Below are 25,123 nucleotides of genomic sequence, written 5' to 3'. Positions count from 1 at the left end.
AAATGTTGGTTGAACCCCTCCTTTACTAATTATATCTGTTATAATCTCCAACCTGGGCCTTGGAGCAATCATTACCACCGCCAGCTACTACTGGCTTCTAGCCTGGATTGGACTAGAACTAAACACCTTAGCCATCATCCCAATTTTAGCCAAACAACATCACCCACGAGCTACTGAAGCCACAACTAAATACTTTATATTATTCAAGCAACAGCCTCAGCCATTATCCTATTCTCAAGCACCCCTAATGTCTGACACACAGACACCTGAGGCATTACTCAACTTACCACACACCCAACCCCTTATGCCCTAGCTATAAAACTGGGACTAACCCCAATACACTTCTGACTTCCAGAAGTTATACAAGGGACCACTATAACAAAAGACTTAATCATTTCAATTTGACCAAAATCATCACCAATATCTTTATTCTACCTAACCACCAACTAACTTCCAACAACAATCCTATTCATAGCTGTCAAGTTTTCCCTTTTCTCGCGAGGAAGCTTATTCAGCATAAGGGAATTTCCCTTAAAAAAAGGGAGAACTTGACAGCTATGATCCTATTCTTACTAGCTATCACCTCAACCCTAGCTGGAGGTCGATCTGGCTTAAACCAAACCCAACTACGAAAAATCATAGTATTTTCATCCATCGCCCACCTTGGGTGAATAATTATTATTGCATCTCTATCCCCAAAATTACTTTTCCTAACCCTTTTAGCTTACCTACTAATTACCTGCTCAGTATTCCTGGAGGGGAAAGAGAAATATGTATGCTACCTTGAGCTGCTTACAGGAAAGGTGGAATTCAAATACAATACACAAACAAACAAACGAATGAATAAAATAACATTTATCAGTCATCTGCAAAGAAACACCATCACCCTTCCATGGCTGGATACAGACCATATTTGTCTGGTTTGACACTGGCAAGTAAAGTGTGCCATAAATTCCTGTCTCTTTGCATATCCAACAGCCACCAGAGGTCATTAAGCAAGGACCATCAGTGTGGACCTATATAAAAGCCTTGGGAGAAGATCACTTGGCGTATTCAAAGTGGCCAGTGTGGGGATGGAGTTTGGGGGCCACTGGTGGAGGCAACACTGAGTTAGACTAATCAGTAGCCTGACTCAGTCTTGGCAAATTCCAGTTTCCCTATGTTGAAATTCTAAATTGCAGTTTATTCAGGGAATTGTAGCATGGGATCCCCCTTGTTCATATGTAGCTAGCTTTAAGGTGTGTGTGTGTTTTAAGCATCAAAGGGCGATTAGTACAACATTTAGAAAAGCCACCCTGGAAAGCGTTCTCTTTCAAGTATGGGGGGTTTGCTCAGAAAGAGAGAGGGGAATTAATTTGCTCATTAAAGGCATGGAGAGGCACAATACCAACTGCCACACATCTGATCGTGTGCTTTTAGAGTGATTTATGTAGAAAGAAATGACCTTTGTCATATTAAAAAAGATGGATTAATTTAGCAGTCAAATGGATCCTTTCAAAATCAAGATATGTTCCCTTACTACAAGGATCATATACTCTGTCAGAACTTGGCACAGAGTTAATCAGTGGCGGCAAAAGCCTTTCTTGGATTGATAAAAATTAGACGCCCTGCAAATAAGGAACCCACTTCTTTGAGGGATGCCAGAATAAAACGACCCAAGCATGAAAACATAAAATACAATCACAATTATTAGTTCACCACTATGGGGAGTTGGGGGGGGGAGGGAGGGCATTTTGACTGATGAAAGCCATTTTCTCTTTCAACATGAAATACGATACCTAGGAATCAATTGTTTTACATTTATAATCAAAGGTTATATCCTGAGTGAACTAATTCTTGTATGAAAGGGCTATTAGTAAAATCTTGTTAAGCTTCAAAAAATGGTTAGACCTTAAATAAATGCCCCCGCCCCCAACATAGCTGCCAAGTTTTCCCTTTTCTCGCGAGGAAGCCTATTCAGCATAAGGGGATTTCCCTTAAAAAAAGGGATAACTTGGCAGCTATGGCCCCCAACTGGACTACTGCATAAAAGAATGGTGTCAGTGTTTGTTGAAAGAAAATGTTTAGGGACATTTCCTCCAGATTTAATTTTAATTTGTGAAAGGTTAGTGAAATGTTAAACAATTAAGCAACAAAAAACATGTCCATTCTGAATCTGATGCTTCAGCTAGATTTTCATAGGTGTCATCTATGCATCTGGTTGCATGGCTATGGGGGGAACAAACCCCTCTTGAAATAACCATGCTGCAAGATCGGGACTCCCTCCATGCAGACTGAAGGTGTAAATAGTTGAATAAACCATATTTCTTAAAGCTACGGCAGTTTCTGCCACGTCTCAATTTTCCAAAGAACCATAGGCCTCGATGGAAGATGGGGGGGGGGTGTAGAAACCAGAATACTATAAAAAAAACAAAATTTGCATTTATTGCTCTACTCACTTTTGCTGATACATCATCCTTGGAAGGGATTCCCCAGAACATAATTTCAATTCCCAAGTGGATTCCCCCCTCCTGCCCTTAAACTTATTCTATAACGAAGCGAAAGCCCATTAAACTGAAACAACCATGTTATTATTCCTTGTTTACTTCTGCTTGCCCAACTTTAATCCTGTTTTAAGGCTGCTTCATAATTCTCTGACTTTTAGATTATTTATTGCTTTTTGTTGTTGTCTTAATTGTTTCATTCCTTTTGGAAACCATCCCAGGCATATAATCAAAGGACAGTATCAGAAAGCTTATACTGTAATAATTTTTAAAACAGAAGTGTGTCTCTCAAGGTACCTCTGTCATCTCAGCCCATTATCACAGATGACACCTTCCTGTCAACACATGTAACTTAGCACCTGGTTATCTCAGCCTGCCAATTATGGTGTATCCCTCAGTGCTAAGAATGAGCCTATGCTTGCAACTGGATAATGTCAGCTGTAACCTGATTTTGCAGTAGATAAACCGTCACAGATCACTCCCTTTCACTGGGAGATAAGCTGTGAGTTGATAATTGTGCATTGGTGGAATTAAAGGCTAAATCCTGATCAAAAAAGCAATCCATACCTTGCCCGTAGAAAAATGGATAGTATCACACAGCTGGTCACCATCTAGTCTTCTTCTTTTTTTCCTTCCAAATTTTTTAAATTCATTTTATATAAACTACTAAGACAAAAATAGCACAATACCTCAAACTAACAACAACATAACAAACAAACAAAACAAACAATACAAATAAATTCTTATCCATTCATCTGTTTCTCAAACCATTATTGTGTGGACTTCCCCAAGTCCCCCCTATCTGATTTTCATTTCAACTCATCTTTAGCAGTTTCATATATCACAATCTTAATCCTTTTCCCCCCCACTTATCCATTTACCATAATTTCCTCACACTATTACACTTATATATATCCATTTTACATTCTACACTAACATCTAATTCTTATCTTAAGCCTAAAATTAACTTTCAAGAATATCCACATTTTTAATATAGTGACATCTTTTTAAAAGTAATTTAAACTTATTCCATTTTTCTCCAGCCCTCAACCCTCTGGTCGCAATGTTTCCCCGCCAGCTCAGCAAGATTCCCCTGAAATCTATCTTATAAAATAGATTCTTAATTTCTTTAGCCAACCAATCCATTTTCAATCCAGGTTTGTTAATCAAAAAAATACATCCATGTAGTCTAAACACCCTGCTCAGTGTTGGAAATCCAAAGGTTGAGCAGCCCCAGGAGTTGTCAGCCTTTGTTCTAAAGACCATCAGGAGAGTCCACCACCTATCTAGTTAACTGGATTCATTCGGAGAGGGATCTCTCCAGATGTTGTTGGCAGTCCAGGCCCAAAACAATTTATTTCCTGAGACAAAGGACAAGATGGTAAATCCTGTTCCCACCACATCCACTCTATATACGGGAGCTAAGTGGATTGGCAGCTGAATCTAATGGGGTGGCATCCTCCACCATATCTGTGGTAGCTGGCCAGTTTAGGGGCCCAAGGGCATGCCATGTCACAACAGAGACCAGCAGCTGGGACTTGAAGCAGTCACCTTACTTTCTCTTAAAAGACAGGCAAATCTGTCTAGTAACCACCATAGCTATAGCAACCCTCAATATGCAGATGTGCTCATATCGAATCCCTATTAACATCAACAATGAGGCTGCTAACTGGTTGCATTTCTGAGCTTTTACAGTTTCCCACCTAAACTAAGCACATGCTCTCAACCATTGAGGTCCAGTGCCAAGGGCCTTCTGGCGGTTCCCTCCCTGCGAGAAGTGAGGTTAAAGGGAACCAGGCAGAGGGCCTTCTCGGTAGTGGCACCTGCCCTGTGAAACCCCCTTCCATCGAATGTCAAGGAGATAAACAACTATCTGACTTTTAGAAGACATCTGAAGGCAGCCCTGTTTAGGGAAGTTTTCAATGTCTGAAGTTTTATTCTGTTTTTAGTCCTCTGTTGGAAACCGTCCAGAGGTGGCTGAGGAAACCCAGCCAGATGGGTGGGGTATAAATATTGTTGTTGTTGTTGTTGTTGTTGTTGTTGTTAACATAAGATGTGATCCACAATCCTCTTTTCCATCTGTCAAATCTTAAGCAGAAAACACTGGTAAAATAAAAATATACCCATGTGAATAATAATTGAGGAAACAGCCTCGGCAAATACTTAAATGTTTTCAGGCTTCCCATAGTCATCTGTTTGGGCCACTGTGAAAACAGGATGTTGGATTAGAAGGGTCTTTGGCCTGATCCAGGAAGAATTTTCTTATGTTCTTAAATAAGCAGATTCTAGTCATCTCCTCAATAAAGTCAATGAGAGGGGGCGAAAAAAGGTTAATGCTAACATCCATTCTTTGCCTGTTAATTGAATTCTGGTAGTACAGATTTTGGTGTTCTGTGTTGTTTGTTTCAAGAACTAGGCTGCTAGATTTCTCATTATTTCCTCTCCCTGTTTGAAATGCTTCTCTCCTAGCTGCTCATTATCAGATCATATGTATTCCTCCCTTTCATTCCAGATTCTTTTCCACAGATGTTTAATACCTGTAGGGAACAACTGGCATCTGCCTTTGCTTTTAAGTAAATGCATATCTGTGTGTGAGGCATACTATCTGTGTCTCCTTATAAATTAGAATGTTTAGCAAAATGTAGCCTTCTAAGTATGGCAGACAGGCTTACATTCTAGTGTGGTTGTTTGAACACACATTCATTTGCTGCCCTGAACACAAATGCCTTGGAATGAAGTAAACATCTGTTGTAATCACTTCTACCGCACTTTAGAATATCTTACTTAGGGTAAGGATGAAAATAGAAGACATTTTACAGCATGGTAGATATGGTTTCAACATGAGAACACTTCACACACACACACACACACACACACACACACACACACACACACACAAACTTAATGGCAGAGGTTCAGTCAAGAGGTCCTATCATTATCCAGTTTTGTGAGTTCGTTTCCAGTTATTGAGGCCTGTGGATGTGAACAAGATGTTTGCCCCTGTTTGGCCTGCAGAATAGCTTAATCAATGGGTAGGTAAACTAAGGCCTGGGGGCCAGATCCGGCCCAATCACCTTCTCAATATGGCCCACGGATGGTCCGGGAATCAGCATGTTTTTACATGAGTAGAATGTGTCCTTTTATTTAAAAGGCATCTCTGGGTTATTTGTGGGTCATAGGATGGGGCATATTTTTTTTTTCCAAAATATAGTCTCCCCCCCCCCACAAGATCTGAGGGACAGTGGACCGGCCCCCTGCTGAAAAGGTTTGCTGACCCCTGGCTTAATCCTTGCCCATCATGGCTTATTCAAAGTAGCTGTGGAAAGTTTAACTAGGTGGGTCTAGGAATCAGATAATGGATCTTTGCATGGTGGAACAGTGCCTGCTCCGTTGAAGAAGGTGGCAATGTATCCACTCCTGAAAAAGTCCTCCTTGGTTTCTGAGGTATTTAACAACTGCCTCTTAATAGTAGATGCTATAGCCCATGTTTCCTGTCACCTTTGGTAATTGTTATGGCCAGCTTTTCTGTTTTATGCCGCACACCATTTCTGAGATTTACCCTGCTAGCTGGGCCTGATGGATTTTGTGGTCTAAAACATCTGGATGACAACAGGTTAGTGAAGGCTGCTCTAGAGCATGTGGGTTCTCTGGAGCGATGTAATTCATAAATGGTTTACTCAGAAGGTGATGTCATTAATACAAGACAAATCCATTCCCTTTTAATATATCAGAATGCTCGGGGTTCCGGTTTCCGCCGGCAGGAATGGCGGACCTGTTTTCCATCCCTCTGACCTTCGTGAGGAATTTGGCGGTTGCTAGGGGAGTAAATGGCAACCCCCTACCCTCTCCGGGGGTTACGGAGAGGGGCCGCTGGCCCGCGATGCCCCCAGACCCACTCCGACTGTTTATGGAGTGGGGGGAGCTTGGGCTGAAAAGCACTTACGAGGGCCAGGACTCCCGGACGCTAATCTGCATGGCGGGGATTTCCATGGTTAAAGAAGATAATTAGGCTTAAAACTATGGACATACTTCAGAAGGAGGGGAAGAAGCGCTGTTTACTGCTGAGAAATTTATGCTGCTGAGGGAGAGGAGTCAAAGGCTGTATATCATCTGGAAGAAGGATTGATGGGGACGGAGCGATAAGGGAATTGAGTTTTTTTTTATTTTTCTTCATACTTCGTACCTTCCCAGACGCGATGTCCTGGCTTGTTTGGAGTGAAAGAGAAGCAAAAGACTGTGTGAGTTGAACTTTATAAACTGTTGTTACTGAGCATATTTTTTAAAGATGTGGAGTTGCCGATGAGAAAAGCCCCCCCCCCCTAGTCGGACGGAAGGAGTCCTGGACGCGTTCGGAGGATTTATGAGCTGTGACGCACTTTGAATTGGAGCAGCGACCTGAAGCTAAGTTCAGCTATAGGGCAAGGAGATCCATTAATTTACCAAGAGTTTATGGTTTGATGTTTGGGTCTTCTGCCTGGAAAAGCTGTAAATTCTATAAAGATCGTTAATCTTCATGGCTATGAGAGAAAACGAAAGTGATTTGAGTTTTTTAAGATGGCGCTGCTTCGTGTTGAGAGTCGACGCAACAGGGAGCTCCAGACCAAGAAGATTTATGGGGAGGCTGGACTGATTAACCCACACAGGAGAAAGAACATCTGTGAAACCTTGTTTGATATTTATCTCAGCAGCTGGGAAACAATCGGTTGAAAGTGGAAAACATCTATGTGACTGTAAGGGGAAGATCTGGATTATTATGAACTTGGAGGACGATTTGAACTTTAGAAAAAAGACGGCAGTGGACGGTTGCGAGGAATCCCCAATTTCTTGAAGCATGGGAACCCAAATAAAAAATTCTAGATGATTTGGCATAACATTCGGTTTGATTGATATATATATGTGTATAATTTGAAATAATGAATGTGATATAATTGGTTCTAATTGGAAAATTAATAAAAATATATTTTTTAAAAAAATAATATATCAGAATGCTCAGCAAGAAACACATAAGGAGAATTGGTAAGATGAACGTTTCGATGGAAATGTAGTGAAAAACAAAATGTAAAGAAAGTGACTTTATAAATACATCTTTATAGATAGTTGGCCAGTGTTGAACCTTGTTGTGGTGCAAGCCAAGCAAGCAAGGTCTCACTGGGGGACCAGGGTGCAGATTCCAACCAGGCAGAAACCAGACCCCTGATTGTGTCTGCCATGGTCAATCCTCCCTTCAGGTCCCTTATGGAGGCCCCCTATAATATGTCGATCCTGCCCAATGCTGATTCTACCCTCATACAGTGTTCTTCCGCCAAACAAAGGAAAGCCATAATTTCACTGAGGGAAAGGCGGGGGGGGGGACCCAACCAAGTGTGAATCAGGTTGAGAGAGAAAAAAATTCTTTCTGACCCTGTCAACCAACGACCCAAATTTGCTCAGTGAAGTGTGGGCGGGTAGGAAGCTCTCAAAGCAAAATGGCTGTGAGATCCAGGAAAAGCAGCCTTATACAGGCTTCCCCCTCCTTTCTGCAGCAAGGGTTCTTGGGACCGCTTTCCCCCATGAGCTCATTACACAGAGAAGATGCTGGGCAATACCTTGCCCAGTATTTTGCTGCAATCTATGGGCCATAGCGCCACTGGGCAAAGCTTATTGGGCACAGAAGGAGGCTTATATTACAAAGTTAAATAATGGATTAAGAATAATGATGAAAGTCAACAAAGGTTTCAAAATAATAAGAGAGAGGGGGAGAGTGGTAAAAAGGGGGAAATGTTTGGACATTAATAAAATATACAGCACAAAAGGAACCTTACTCTGAAATTTACCACCATCAAAGAACGAAACGTTTTTGATGGTGGTAAACTTCAGAGTAGATTCAGGGAGAGAGAGAGAGAGAGAGAGAGAGAGAGAGAGAGAGAGAGAGAGAGAGAGAGAGAGATTGTGACAGCATATTTTTTAATTAAAGAAATCTGAAATTGATTCAGCATGCCCTTTACCAATAGTTAAACATAAGGCGTATGAGTTTAGAATGGCCTTTCTTTTCTTCATTCAATATCAGATTGGTTCTTGCTTTAATAAGTGCCGTCTGTCGTGGGGAAATAGCATCTCTGTGCAACAGTTACTTTTGTGGGCAGTTTATTATTTCTGACAGGTTAGTCAGTCTGCTGGAACTGATACATCCCTGAACCCTCCGCGGGAGTCGGTTGAATATAATTTCCATGGCTGGAATCCTTTTGCTGGTAGCCCTCCTCTCCCCCATTCCTGCTGTGCTCCATTTCTTTCATTTATTCTCCACTGGAGTAAATGGGATAGTGAAAAGTACCCAGAAAGTCCAGCAGCTCAGCAGGTGAGATACACCTCAACATGCCTTAGAGGACTTGGGAGCAATCAAAGGGGAACAGCGGTGGAGTATCAGTGTCCCTTTGATTATCACAGCTGTTTTAGTGCATTATTGATGGATGAGTCAAGCCCTGTTCCTCTTGTTCCTCTCTGGCACTGCCTTCCTTTAATGTAGAGCAATTGATTTCCATTGTGTGTTAAGACAAAATAATCATTTGTTTTTGTACATTTACCAGTGAAAAGGTGATGCCTGCCTGCCACAATTGGACATAAATTACCATATAATCGTCAACAGCATCATTAATCCTTCCCTCCCTTTGCTGACTCATTTGTCTCTACAAAGTCAAGCCACCAAGAGAAACCGGCTTTTTAAACAGTAGCTAATAATTGCTCATCTTCTCTCTCTCTTTCTCATTGTATTGTGCAAAATGCACGTATTTTAGTAGGTCTAAATTTGCTGTTAGGATATGCTCCAGCTGGGGTTCCCCAAATGGTGCCCAGGAGTGTCACAGCACCATCAGATACTCCCCTCTGATACCTGCTAAAATCCTTTGCCTCTCCCATTTATTTTAAAGAGCTGTTTCGAGGTGTTACAAAATTGTGTCCTCCCTCAAAGAGGGCATATGCTGCAGTGCGACCTGGCAACCGAACCCTGTGTTGTGGGTGGGTACGATTGGATAACCACAACACCCTATTGGTAGGTCCCTTGTTGTTGGGTTCAATCAGGCCAATGGGGCGCTAGCCAAACCGATCAAGGGACCTATATATGTTTATGCATGTGACTCAGAGCTTCCCCTTTTGGTCTGTGCATCGGAACACCTGCCCACCTCTCCCTATTTTTAGGGCTTGCACACCTGACCTTGCTATGCCGTCATGTGTCATCTGTTGTTGGGACAGGGGCAGGGCAGGAATTTTCTCCACTTGGCTGATTGGCTGGTGCCACTTGGGTTTTGCCTGCCACATAGCAAATCGTCACAACTTGTAAGGTTGCGGATAGGTTCTGGTTCAGGTGATAGGGATGGGGGAACGCTCTCACCATCCCTATGTGAAGGGTATTCCGTTAAAGGAATCCAGGGACTCTATGGTTTGGTCAACCCTGTGAGGGGGTTGTGCTCATACTTGAGTACAGGACATTTGGGTCGTGGACAAAGCCCGTTCCCGGCTTTTCGCCTATCCAGGTGTTCACCCTAGGCCAGGCATCCCCAAACTGTGGCCCTCCAGATGTTTTGGCCTACAACTCCCATGATCCCTAGCTAACAGGACTAGTGGTCGGGGAAGATGGGAATTGTAGTCCAAAACATCTGGAGGGCCGAAGTTTGGGGATGCCTGCCCTAGGCTGACCTATGATGGAGCTCTGGGTCAGCGCTACCTGCCACGGTGCAAGGAGCTAGTCGAACCAGAGCCTATGCAACCACTCACTTGCTGTAATCAATAAAGTTGTGGCCTGAATTTTGCCAAAAACCAAACCAAAATTTGAGTCTTGTCTGACACAACATAAGGACATCAGGCCAATGGCCCATCGAGCCCAGCATCTTGTTCTCACAGTGGCCAACCAGATTCCTGAGGGATGCCTGCAATCTGGACATAAATGCAACAAATTCTACCCAATGGTATTCAGAAGCATACCTCTGACACTGGACATAGAACATAGCCACTGATGGGAGAAGGATTTGTATGTTTGGGGGAAGATGTGTAGGTTGTCTTTTTTTAATCTGTGAGGTTCTGGGGAAAGCAATCGTATTTTGCCTGCTGTTTGAGGGGGTGACTGCATCTTGAGCATCACCAGTTTTTCTTCTGAGAAATGAGTAATTGTGGTAGCCACAACAGTTCCTTAGACTTTCAAATGTGTCTCCAGGCCCCAAATGTTTGTGCTATAGAATGAGGATGTAGCCAAGTGGGCACTTAAAAAAAAAAAGATTATGCCCTATGGATGAATGATGCATTAATGGAAGTACTGAAGATTGTGACAGAAACAGGGAAAGTTTGTAGTCTAAAGATTTAGTGGAGTTTTGAGTTCTGTTCCTGGCTTAGCTGCAAACCAATTCTGTTGATTTCCATCCCCTGGAAAGCTCCTTAATTGCTCTGTAAAACTGGGGGTGATGATGATGACACAAGCCTAAAAGGCAGGATTAATTCATTAATATAAATGAGCAGAAGATAAATCAAGGAAATGAGAATGTACAAAGATACAAATGAGGTTTCTTTTCACCCACACATTTTGGATCTCTAAGAAGAACATCTGCACAAAGGATTTTATAGCTTGCACAAATTTGGCAATCATCAGCATTTGGAGTGGATGTGGAAAAGAAACCTGTGGCCTGAAAATCCAATGAAAATTAGTGATCATGAAAATCTTTATATCTTCTTTAACTGAACTATCATAAATTGGCATTTAAATCTATTCAATGTGCTTCGACTAAGAATGAGACAAGAGACAGAACCTGAACAAGGGTCGCAATATTAGTATCTGTTTACAAAGCATCTGCAATGGGCTGGACTCTAACTGCTATTGTGCTAATGTGGGCACATAACTCCAACCCTTCACTAGGGTCGCCCCTGAATTGTGAACCTTTTCCTGACTCTGAGCCTGGGAGAATTTCCTATAATTGCTCCTGCGTCTTCACTGTCACACACCCACAGGTATGTTGAGGGGGGACTCCTGGAGTTCCCACCTATGGACCAAACATTGGCATGTCTCAAGAGGGTCTCAGACCCTTTCCTTCATTAGATTTGAGAATTTGGTTCATCCAGGTTGTTCGTCAATGACTTCTAACTCCATGCTTTATTTTATTTTATTTTTATTTGGGAAAGATTTTGAGATGGCTTAGTTAGTAGAGCATGAAACTCTTAATCTCAGGGTCATGGATTCAAGCCCTACAGTGGGCAAAAGGTTCCTGCATTGCAGAGGGTTGGATCAGATGCCCCTAGACTTGCCACATGTCAGGTTTTCAGGTGTAAAAATGGCACCAGGAGGAAATTTTGCAGAATCGGCAAACCCAGAGCTCAACAATTTTGCTGGTGTCCAGAATTATGGCAACCCTAGGCAGTGGCGGAGCTTCATGCTCTGGCACCGGGGGGCAGAGAGCAGGCATGGGCGTGGCTAGCGTGCATCCCAGGGGCATGGCACGTGTACCGCAGGGGCGTGGCGGCCGCCTGCAGGGGCATGGTGCCCAGCGCGGGCAGGGGGCAGCCGCAATGGCACCCCACACTCCTCTTCCTCTGCCAGCGACCCTAGGTGACTCTTGTAGTCCGTTGCAAATCTACAATTCTATGATTTGATTATTCTATAATTCTATGATTTTATGCAAAAAATATATATATCCAGCCCGCTTATTGAAGGAGGGGATTTATTGTACTGACACTTCCAGGGAGTCTTATCTGCTGAATAATTGTTGTGGAGAATGTGGCAGGATTTAGTATAGCCATGAAATTGCATCACCATAGGTCCAACAAGCCATTTTCTTACCTCATGATGCCTGGGCAGTTTTATCCTAAATTATCTCCTACTATGTTTCATTAACTGTGTTGTGTTCTGATCCATGTTTACAATGCACTTTTTCTATGCAAATAAAGGAAACTGGCTGATTGAATCCATGATCTAAGACTTCCCAAATTTGTTTCTCTTCATTGCAAAAGGAAGCATTGTTGTTGTTGTTTAGTTGTTTAGTCATGTCCGACTATTCGTGACCCCATGCACGCCAGGCACTCCTGTCTTCCACTGCCTCCCGCAGCTTGGAGATAAGAGCATTAAGTGTGGGGTATAAAATTACTGAACTACACTATTGCAGGAGGAAGGGGGCATCTGTGAAAATAACCACAAACACACTCACAACTCTGGTGCCATGGACTTTCCGCTGCATTCACACCCATTCGACAAAACAAAGCATCCTTCCTATGATTGAAAGGTACTGTTTCCACAAAAAGAAAGGCTCTACTAAATCCAAGCCATTGATCCCAGCTTTCTTTGGATTGAGGACCTTCTATCTGCCAGGAAGAGCCAATGGGGTGGGACAATAGAAATTGCTGTTGTTGTTAAAAAGTTGCTGCCCATCTGACTGGGTTGCCCCAACACTCTGGGTGGCTGTTACTAGTTCACTTACTTTTATTTCCCAACTCATCACTACAGCTCACATCTAATTGTGTTCATAGGTAAAACATCGCCTCAGAAAATGCAATTAAAAAAACCATCATATCAATGAATGGAATGGTGGAAATAGGATATGAAATACTATTTTTAATCCACACACACACACACACACACACACACACACACACACACACACACACACACACTTGACATCTCTATAATTCCTTCCACCCAAAGCATGAATTATTTCTCAATTAGTTAATTCCTAGTGGTATTTCCCAGTTCTCTCCATCCTTGCTAGTGCTTGTAGCACCTTCTGATTTAGCATAATCTGTTAATTAAATTAATTAATGTTCTGTTTACCTCTTTCCCCTAGATCATTAATGAAGATATTAAATAAGACTAAAGCTAACACCTGTCCTTATTATACCCCCAAGGACACGACTCTCACTCCAGACATTCCCATTCATCACTAGGAGAACTGTATGTCCCTTCAGCAGATTTATATGCATCTTAAATGGGAGATTAGTGAGAGTAGAGGGAGCCTCACTGAAGTCCATTCACCCATAAAGTTCATTAATTTATTAGCATGGAAATTCCGAAACCACATGCCTCTCAATCAATTCTTCTCCAGTTATTTGTCCAGTTTTCCCACTGAAACCCTTAACACCAATGGTGGTTTGGGGATTTGAAGCTTGCAGTCTAAATTACGATGGCATGGCATAAATCTAGCACACGGCTCACCAAATGATGGAAGTGTATACGGAAATATGACTGTCAGTTTGAGCTACAGCTGGCTGGCTGGCTGGCTGGAACTCAGACCCAGCAGGGGTTTCCTGTTCCTCTGAGCTACTGGTTTGCCTACTTGGCAGTTTGTCACCTTTTGCTAGGATCGAGACAAAAGTTCTCAAATGAGGTGCCATCGCTTGACCTCTTTCATCTATCAGAAGGTTCAGCAAGAGTATAGGGAGTGCAGAAGGACACTCTGTTTTGTTTTTACATACAGGAATGGTGTATTTATGTTCCTTTCCAGATAATAATCCACCAATTAGCCAAATTTTCTGCTTCTTCTGCTTCCTTTCAGTTATTTTTGACAGTCCTACTACTCCCCATGCTAATAAATCATTTTGAGTCCTAGAGGAAATGATAAACTTGTTCATTCATATAGGGGTGTGTGTGTGTGTGTGTGTGTTGTGTGTGTGTGAGAGAGAGAGGGGGGGGGGACTCACCGGTTATTTTCTAGATAACTATGGTTTTCAACCAATTACATTTTACTCAGAGTACAACCATTGAAATTAATAAACCCAGCTTAGTTATATCCATTCATTTCATTGAGTCTACACTGAGTGTAACTAACATTGAGTACAATCCTAATTTTCCAGGTATGGCTTTTGGAAGGGAGCAGCCACAGCTTGTTTCAAATGAGAACCCTACCTGGCAAATGTACGTGGTTGCAAAAGAAAATGACAAAGCTCCACACAGACCAATTTATATTTACTTTAAGACATAGCAAGCTAATGGGTCTTAATTTTCACTTCAAATGCAAATATATCAATTGTTCGTTGTGACTGTGGAAGTTTTTGAGATCCTTGGCAACATCCTCCAATGAATAGATCAGATGTCAGTAAAGAGATATGATACATAGCTGATAAATGTGTCCCTAGCATTGTTTGGGCAGCAATTCTTCCAGGGGTGGGAATCTGCAGTTGGGCTACAACTCCTATCAGGCTTGACCATTGATTAGGCTGACAGGGGCTGCTGAAATTTCAAGGACCAGGTAACCTACCTCTGCAAGGATTCTGGACCTACCTGGGTATAAATCTGATTGAACTCACTAGGGCTGCCATTCTCAGTAAACATCTATGGGATTTTACTGCATGTTCCATGAAATAACAACTTATCTAACAGCTTGCAACTTTTGAATGCTTCCTGAAATCCACTTTGTAATAGAAGTTAAATGGTGCATTAGGTAAATGGAGTGCCAGCTATTTCAATCAAATTCAAAATGTAGCCAGTTAAGAAATTTTAAGGTCTTTTTATACAAGCTTGTATATAGCTGGTTAGGAATTTTAAAAGTCTTTTATATAAGCTTTTAAAAAAGGATTAGCCGTTTAATAAGAACCAAAAAATTAGGAATGCTAAGAGAAAGCACTGACCTGTTATGTTTAATTTATTCTTCCCTTGGTTGGGCAATAAATAATACATTTAAAGCTGTATTTCCATCTGCTGAAGCCCTTGTACACTGAGCCAAGCTCCATCTGTAACAGATTTGAGAACCCAGGTTCAGAAATAGTCACATTATATTGGTGGTATAATAGCCACTGCGAGGCTGGTATATTTGGGCAAACGAGGCAAAAGACCCATCAACCTTGATCTGCCCTTGACTAGCTCTCATCTGCCTGTCATCTTTATTACAATCAGTTTGGGGATGGCTCTCTCTGTCATTGGCTGTGGCACTAGTCCCAACCCACCAATCCCAATATACACCAGAAACTGCTGATAATGACACCTCTTTCTGTCCAGCCAATTTAATCAGAGTAGCCTATGTGCATCCTCATTTTTATAAAAAACAAATTTTGTGTATGGAAGAACTGCACCACAGTGGGAGAAGTTGCATTCAGAGTGATATCCTTTGACATTTGTACTTTTACCTGAATTTTTAGTTGCTCTACCAAACAATGTTCACCCCCAATTTTTTTTTAAAAAAATGGCAAATGAAAATGATAGAGTACATGGAACTGGCTGAGGAAGTCGAGGAAGTCAAGGAAGTCTCTTTTTACAATGTTAAAGGAAAAGAATTATGGTATTTTGATTTTTGTGTTTCTTATTGTTGTTTTTGTAAAGTTATTTTTTCTTGTTATTTTTGTTTGTATTTTTTGTGTTTAAAGTGTTGTGTTTTTCTGTAAAACCAATAAAAATGTTTTTTTTAAAAAAACAATGTTCACAAAAATGAACATATTTGGGGAAAGAGCGTGCAAAACAATAATCAATAAGTGAAAATAGCATGCAAAATGCATAATATTGGGGGGGAATGCTTACAGGAATGTGTACATTCAGCAAAACTGCAAAATGAAGAAGAAATTTGCACTAATAATAATAATAATAATAATTTATTACTTATATCCCAGCCACTCTGGGAGGCTTCCAACAGAATATTAAAAGCACAATAAAATATCAAACATTAAAAACCTCCCTAAGCCTTCAGATGTCTAAAAGTCAGGTGGTTTATTTCCTTGACATCTGGTGGGAGGGCATTCGACAGGGCAGGCGCCACTACCGAGAAGGCCCTCTGCCTGGTTTCCTGTAACTTCGCTTCTCTCAGGGAGGGAACTGCCAGAAGGCCCATCGGGCTGAACGATGGGAGTGGAGATGCTCCTTCAGGTATACTGGACCAAGGCTGATTAGGGCTTTAATGGTCAGCACCAACACTTTGAATTGTGTTCAGAAATGTACTGGGAAAAGTTCTAATGGATTTTCAATAGGTTTTTTTTTAAACACACACACATTGCTACAGATTGAGAAACAGAAAATGAGAGAAATGAAATTGACAAACATTAGATCCCAATAAGAGCCTAACAATGCATGGAACCCATAGGTTGAGAAAGGGCTGTAGCTCAGTGATGGAGCCCCTGCCTTGCGTTTAGAGGGTCCCAGGTCCAATTCCTGGCATCTCCAGGTAGGGCTGGGAGAGACCGCTGCTGGAAACCCCGGGGAATTGCTGCCAGCCAGAGTAGACTATCTTGAGCTTGATGGACCAGGACTCTGACAGTCTAAGGCAGTTTCTTATGTTCCTAAGTAATTCTCATTGAGTTCCATTCACATTTACTTCAAAATAAATGTACATAGGATTGCACTGTAAATATTATTATTTTTATTACTTTACTTTATTAGCAGAAAAGCAGACTACAAATACCATTAAATAAATAAAAGAGTGGAATGTTGAGTAAGTAAATGGATATGGTTCAACACTGGACTAATATCCATTCTATTTATTCCCTTGTTTTGTTCTGGCACTTTGTTCAGGCTGCTGCTAATAATACTTGCAGAACACCTGTAATATAATGTTGGTTTACATTAAAGGAGACACTAAAATCAGCACCCCTTGGGATGGAAGAAGATTAATTACTGACCCATCCTAACTTAAATTTGCTAGTACCGTACTGTCTAAGAGGTTGAAGAAGGATCTTGGCCCTAATTCAAATGCTAGTGAAGTCAATAATTCTTTCATTTACTGTATAATAATAATTTTAGACTGTAGATCTTAATAATAGCCCCCTTGCTTCATTGACCTTTTCATTACTTAGTTGGTAATTATTTATAGAAAATGATAGCCATATTTTAACATAAGGTATTAGTAAGGAAGTAGAAAATAGATAACATCTTCTGGTCCATGGGTCACGAAGAGTCGGACACGACTAAACGACTAAACAACAACAGTGGGTTTGCAGTCCACTGATTGTCACTGAGATCTATTTCCTGTGAACCAGTTACAGATGACTCCATACAAGTACAAATAGCTAAAACACATTAGAGCATCTTAGCAAGTAGACTCCACAAGGATCTTTTACCTCCCTGTTCATCCTCTGAACTTTAATCTCCTCAGCCTCTGATTTCTCTGCTTCCACGATCACACTTTGATGCCATTGGCAGGACCAGCTTGGCTGTGAGTCCTGGAAGACCTTCTTCTTGTCTTGAGGGCCTTTTCCCACCTGGCTTGGGATGACAGGGCCTTGAATGACTTCAGCTACAGAAGCTGAGGCTGCTGGAAAAGCCAGAGACCATTTTGTCTGCTTCTTAGTGCTGACCCAGGTCCCTGAGCCTGAGCTTCCACAGCCACCATCTACTATGAAGCACCACTGGCAGAATTGGCAGCAACCAATTAATTAATCTCTTGTTAATTATTATGTTTTACATGTGCCTTTTATATTTGACTTCCTTTAATGATGCCCCCCCCCATTTTTTTGGAAAGTTGTATAGAAATGGAATGAATGATAATAATAATTAGCAGATCTGCTGTGATGTTACAAGGTAGTTTGGCAAGCAGGAAGTGTTACACACCCTCTGACTAACATTGGCATGCTGTGACATCACAGAAGCTTATAGACAGGCAGCTGGGACAAAGAGAGCCCTTTGTCTCTCATGTGTGTGTGGGGGGGGGCGGTACTGGGGTGAGTTGTGCCCACTGCTGCCTGTACTTCTGCCACTGATGCCCAAAATAAAAGGCACCTTTAAGTCTTTCCTTTTCATTGAGCAGTTTTGATGATTATGTAGATTGGCTACTGTTTTATAGTGTTTTACAAAACTTAAAAAACTCTGTTGGTGTTTCCTCAGGTTGAACTACGGTAAGCCCACAACTTATGCACATTTAACTTGTGTGCATGCAGCTTTATGCACTTGGAATCATCATCATCATCATTGTGAAGATGATGCAGGGTTTGTAAAGGGGGAGGGCACCCAGGAAAAAGGACTTTGGCAATCACTCCCACCATTGAACCCATTACATTTTGACTATACACAATTTTGGTGTTGGGCATGAACCATGGAACAATAACCCCCATGTAAATTGCAGGCTTACCATACTTAGATCCAATACAGTCCTACATTTTTCAATCCCAAAGAAATTGAATTTTAACCTCCCTGAAATAATGTCCTAATAAAGATGATAGACATGTTATTTAAACTTATTATTTCTGTTGAAAAGAATGAAAAATTGAGAGCAAAAGGGTTGAGGCTTTTTTTCTTTTGCTCTGCATCTTCATTGTTCTCTCTCTCTCTCTCTCTCTCTCTCTCTCTCTCTCTCTCCCCCCCCCCCCCCCTTGTGTGTATACCATAATTGCAGATCTGGTAAAGGGACCCCTGATCATTAGGTCCAGTCGTGACCGACTCTGGGGTTGCGCGCTCATCTCGCATTATTGGCCGAGGGAGCCGGCGTATAGCTTCCAGGTCATGTGGCCAGCATGACAAAGCTGCTTCTGGCAAACCAGAGCAGCACATGGAAACGCCGTTTACCTTCCCGCTGTAGCGGTTCCTATTTATCTACTTGCATTTTGACATGCTTTCGAACTGCTAGGTTGGCAGGAGCTGGGACCAAGCAACTGGAGCTCACCCCGTCACAGGGATTCGAACTGCCGACCTTCTGATCAGCAAGCCCTAGGCTCAGTGGTTTAACCACAGTGCCAACTTTAAGCATTCAATGCAGATTGGCTGGGCATAAGAGTGGTCCTCTAAATTGACACCAAATCCTAGCAATATCACCTCACTTCTCCAACCCGTTTGAACAGTAATTGATCTTCCATTTGGGTAGCTCTTCAAAGAAGGGTGAATGTCCATTAGGTGGCAGCATTTTATAGTGACTGAAAATAGAGCAAAAACGTGCAAAGGAATCCCACAGCCATTAAAGGGTTTATTATGTATATGTCTCCCTCATTGCTAATCTGGTCCAGTATTTTTCTTTTTCAATGACTTTGCTGTCTCAGATGAGGGATAGCCTGAAAGTGGACTCTCAATAATATCTGTACCACTGCTCTCCTATGCATTCACACTAAGTGCTCAAAATGCCAGTTAGGAAACAGTGAAGCTGAAAGTATCACATATATTAGTTGATTTAACAATTCAAACACTAAGGAGATTTGCTAAGATTGAGGTTGAATCCTGACAAGACAGACGTACTATTTGTGGGGGACAGGAAGCGGGCAGGTGTGGAGGACTCCCTGCTCCTGAATGGGGTAACTGTGCCCTTGAAGGACCAGGTGTGCAGCCTGGGAGTCATTTTGGACTTACAGCTGTCCATGGAGGTGCAGGTCAATTCTGTATCCAGGGCAGCTGTCTATCAGCTCCATCTGGTATGCAGGCTGAGACCCTACCTGCCTGCAGACTGTCACCACCAAATAGTTTTTACTCCAACCCTGCACAATGCAGGAATCTCAACTAAATCATACAAGACAGATGCTTAAAGACCTCCAAGGAAGGTGAGTTTACCAACTCTCATGGGAGTCCTTTCCACTGTTGAAGAAGAGTTTAGACTTGATATCCTGCTTTATCACTACCCGAAGGAGTCTCAAAGCGGCTAACATTCTCCTTTGCCTTCCTCCCCCACAACAAACACTCTTTGAGGTGAGTGGGGCTGAGAGACTTCAAAGAAGTGTGACTAGCCCAAGGTCACCCAGCAGCTGCATGTGGAGGAGCGAGGAAGCAAACCCGGTTCACCAGATTACGAGTCTACCGCTCTTAACCACTACACCATGCTGGCTCTTACTGTCAGAAAGTTCATTCTGATGTTTAGCCAGAATCTCCTTTGTTGTAGCTTGAAGCCATTGGTTCAGATCAGGAGAAAACAAGCTTGCTCCATCCTCCATGTGACAGCCCTTTAGATATTTCAAGATGGCCATCATATCTTTTCTGCCTTTGTTTGAACTCCTTCAGCCTCTCCATCTTCCAGCTCTTCATACTGCTGCTTGAGCTGCAACTCCTTTCCACCATGTTTTCTGTGCCCTCCTGGTGCTGCTGGTGCTCAGCTAGCTGTGAATGAACCAGTACAGAAAAGTACTTATTTAAATAATAATAAAAACAGTACAGTGAACTGGTTTAAGAAACAAGGAAACTGGAGTGATCAAACAGATATCAAGCTTATTCCCAGTCTGACAAACCATGAATTTTTGGACTGAGATCATGACATATGACCTGGGTAACTGTGTGCTATAGAGAGATATTGCAGAAAGGGTAATTGGTGTTAGTTTGCCTTCAATAGAGACACTTTATGCTGTCGGAGCTAGGAAGAGAGCAGAGGGAATTGTCACAGATCCTTTGCATCCCGGTCATCATCTGTTTGAGTTACTTCCATCTGGACGTCACTACAGGACTCTATACACAAAAACAGCTAGGCACAGGAACAGCTTTTCCCCTTGTGCCATCAGATTGTTAAATTTGTAGTTGTGTAGCGGAAGGGGAGGCCAGTTATGGGTGGGGTTCCTTTGGTGTGCTATTGTATTGTGAGTGGAACAGTGTTTGTATAAGGTATGTTTACATTGCTATTGTAGTCAAAGCAAAATTCCAAGTATGTTTGGTACTTGGCCAATAAATTATTCCAATTCCAATTCCAATATGCTGTAGATAGTGGCCTGTCACTTTGAGAGAAAGAAGTGAGAACTAGAAGGAAAAGCAAAGGAACCCAGAATCTAGGGTGGAAGAGTTTTGTACAGTTTGCTCAACAAAGTTACAACTATGCATGTCCGATCAGTTAGTCTTAAGTAACAACGGAGCAAAAAGTTTGACAACCACTGCTGCACTCATTTGTAGATTGCTCAGCGCAGTGGGGGCCTGATCTAAAACTGGGAACTGTACATGCTACTGCAGCATAAATAATATAAATCATAATGGATGGTCTTTATCACCTTGGAAGCCTCTGTCAGTTTCATATCTAGTGTAATTAAGTATTAGGTAGATCACTAGGCCCCTGGGGTGAACTCTTGGTATTTGAATTTAAAGTGCTATGTTAGTTCAGTCCAATTTATTTTTAATCCCAGCTCCCTTTGAAACTCAAATAATACAAATTAATGAAATCTGGCTGCCATTGGTATATATTTCCCTGGGAAATAATGCCAGGAATCTTATTTTTCCCCTTTTGAACAAATGAACTGAAGTTTTTTGTTTGTATGCTGCTTGTTATCCTCAAACCATATCATGTTTCATAATCTGTTAATTGTCTCAGATATGGTTCCATAGATGATCCTCACGACCTGCTGTGGGATTTGTCTAGAAGTCAAACAGGATTAACATGCCTAGTTAATCTCAGTGAACAGCATCTATGGTTTCTGCTAAGAATGTATTGTTTTTGGAGAGGCGGAAGTCTGCTCTTGGAATGAGATAGATTTTTAAAAAACGTTTTACAGCCAGGAAAAATAAAAGCAAAGCACAGCATTCTGAAACCATGGTCCCCATACTTGGATATGCAGAAAATTATAAGCATAATAAAGAAAAACCAGACAAATCGTAGGTTATTTTATATGCTCTGAAGTGGGAGGAGAGAGACAACTGCCTAAGTCAGCAATGGCCAGTGTCAGGCTGTTGAGAAAAATGGTTTTATATATAAGAACATAAGCCCATTAGATCCACCACAGTGGCTAACCAGATGCCTATGAGACGTCACCAAGCAGGAACTGAAGCCTTCAGTACAAAGATGGGACCTGCTTCAGTGGAAAGAAGCAACTAGCTCACTTGCTACACTGACTTTGGCTGTTTTGCCATGGCTGTGCTGTTAGTTTTCCAGAGGCTCGGTTAAAATGACTGGAATTGTTTTGTAGTTTGACAGCTTTATATATTTTAAAAGTCTGTGAATGGTCCACTTGCAAAGAAAACCCAGTTTAAAAATCATTTCACGGAGGGAGAAAAGCATCCATGCGAGTACATCAATAGTTTGGGGTCATATTGTTAATACTCTTGACAGCAGGGTTTTGGTGTGTGTGTTTTTAGCTTGTGAATATCCTGACTTAGGGGTGCTTAAGAATCTCTGCCCCGATATTGTATTCAATTTTATACCATTAATTTCATGAGCTGTAACTTGGGGGTTATTTAAAGTCAGGTCAGATTCAGCTGTATTCCAAAATTAGACGCCGCTGTGAGTGCGTTAGTGTGCAAACGTGGGATTGCGCTAGTATTTCCTTGCCTCGAGCATTGATAAGGTCTGTGACTTCAGTGGGTTTCTTATTAACCAGATGTGTCCTGCCCTCTCCATTTCCACTTCAGTGCCCATTTTGAATATACAGCCATGACAGAAGCAGCCAGAATGGAAAGCAGGCAGCTTCAAAGGACACTCAGGCATGACGGTGGCAGTCAGGTCTCGAAGCCATGAGACATTGGAAGCTGCTTTGCAAAGAAGAGGGGTGTATCCAGCTCAGGGTTATTACACGTTACCCCAATCTTTGCCAAGTGATGCGAGATTCCAGGCGTCTTGGCAAATAAACCCATTTAGAGTGTCCTTTGGAGAAATGAGGCACAGCAGAAACTGCTCTTGAGAATAAACTACACCACATCCATACGTCCAAAGAAGGGAAGGAGGGTATACGAAGTGTCCAATTCATTCACCAATTCATTCCGTGGTAGTACTTGTGGCCAAATCTCTTAAGCATTTTCACAGTGATCAGTAAACTGAGGAATTAGAGATTATATATCCCAATGGGTCCACTCTGGCTGCCTCATATTGCATCTGCTCCTGCTGCAAATCTGCACTGGCAATTCAGTACAGTAAGATGGAAGGCATTGAATTGTACTTTAGCTATAATCACACATGCTATGCTATATGCTACAAAGCTAAAGCAAACACACAGATTCTCTTTATAAAAGAAAGTCATATACAGTGGTACCTCGGGTTAAGAACTTAAATTCATTCTGGAGGTCTGTTCTTAACCTGAATATGTTCTTAACCAGAGGTACCACTTTAGCTAATGGGGCCTCTTGCTGCTACCATGCCGCCGCCACGTGATTTCTGTTCTCATCCTGAAGCAAAGTTCTTAACCCGAGGTACTATTTCTGGGTTAGCAGAGTCTGTAACCTGAAGCCTCTGTAACCTGAAGCATTTGTAACCTAAGGTACCATTGTAAATGGGGAGAGTGAGAAGGAATTGACACTGTATAATGAAATTGTTGGGTTTGGTTAGCGTTTCAAATCCCTGCGATGGGGTGAGCTCCCGTTGCTTGGTCCCAGCTCCTGCCAACCTAGCAGTTTGAAAGCACATCAAAGTGCAAGTAGATAAATAGGAACCACTACAGCGGGAAGGTAAACGGCATTTCCGTGTGCTACTCTGGTTCGCCAGAAGCGGCTTTGTCATGCTGGCCACATGACCTGGAAGCTATACGCCGGCTCCCTCGGCCAATAATGCGAGATGAGCGCGCAACCCCAGAGTCGGTCATGACTGGACCTAATGGTCAGGGGTCCCGTTACCTTTACCTTTTTAGCTTCATATTTGGTCAAGATTTCCCAGGCTCTGTTTGGAATTGGCTTGTCTTCAAACTACAAGAAAGAAAACTACAAGAAATTCAAACTACAAGAAAGAAAATTCCACCTAAACATTAGGAAGAACTTCCTGACAGTAAGAGCTGTTCGGCAGTGGAATTTGCTGCCAAGGAGTGTGGTGGAGTCTCCTTCTTTGGAGGTCTTTAAGCAGAGGCTTGACAGCCATCTGTCAGGAATGCTTTGATGGTGTTTCCTGCTTGGCAGGGGGTTGGACTGGATGGCCCTTGTGGTCTCTTCCAACTCTATGATTCTATGATTCTATGTCTAAAATTAGCTAAATTGAGCTCAGTCTTGCCCAAGTCTTGAACTACCTGGTTTAAAACTCAAGCGAAGGGTTACTAGCTGGTTTAAAACCCAAGCTATAGTTCTCATTACACACCCAATTATGTGCCCTGGGGATATCATGAGTTCTTGATGCCTTCCTCCACACCAACTTCCTCAGGAAACCCTTTTCACTTGGAAACCTGAAGAGTCTTGTAGGCCTCCGTGATCCCAGTCTCCTGAATAGTCCACTCTTGTTGCCTTTCTTTTCCATTACTGCAGTAGTGGTCAGGGTGGAACTAATTATGAAATAAGCATATAGTTTGCAAAGTGTCGAACTCAGTTTCAAATTATACGGAATGCCTAAACTAGGGAAGTTCATACTCGGAACTCCCAAAATCCAGTGAAGGCTTGCATCTATTTGGATTGGTAGGGAAGAAGGCACACAAAGAGAACCCAGAACTAATGGCTTATTCTACTTTTGTCCCCATCCTTTTCCCTGCAGGGCATCCCTGAGACAAAGAGAGAGGAATCTGATGGCCAGTACTGCCCCCTTGACTGGTTCTCAATTTAAATAAGATGGCAAGCAGGAAGGGGCTGGCTGAGGGTAGTCTCAGGTTGGTTGGTCTTCACTGCCAAAATTAAAACATTGGTTTCATCACTATATACTTCCTGTGCCAAGTCCTAAAGAAGCAAGCATACCCTTTACTCATTCAGTGAATTAAGATATGAGTTCATCACAAGACCACAAGTTCTCTTTCTTATGAACATTTCCCCCTCTGAGACAGAAATGCCTGAATTATAAGGCACTGTAGCACTTTTGCCCTTTTCTGTTTATGAGAGACAACAAGAGGGAGAAAGCAGGACCCAAGGGGGAAAAGGTGGAGCAAAATGGAGCTAAGGTTACAAGTTTTCACTAAATTATGGGCAGGCAAGCCATTCATCATTCTACTAAGGC

At 42.1% G+C, this 25,123-nt stretch overlaps 1 pseudogene; it reads left to right on the top strand.

Annotated features, from left to right (window-relative positions):
• Nucleotides 1-31: 31 nt before the first annotated feature.
• On the top strand, nucleotides 32-1,119 carry LOC118089649 (NADH-ubiquinone oxidoreductase chain 2-like; annotated as a pseudogene).
• Nucleotides 1,120-25,123: the final 24,004 nt, after the last annotated feature.

Source organism: Zootoca vivipara, chromosome 8, assembly GCF_963506605.1.
Source record: "Zootoca vivipara chromosome 8, rZooViv1.1, whole genome shotgun sequence".
In the NCBI taxonomy this organism is placed as follows: Eukaryota; Metazoa; Chordata; class Lepidosauria; order Squamata; family Lacertidae; genus Zootoca; species Zootoca vivipara.
This window is presented reverse-complemented; position numbering and strand designations above follow the sequence as displayed.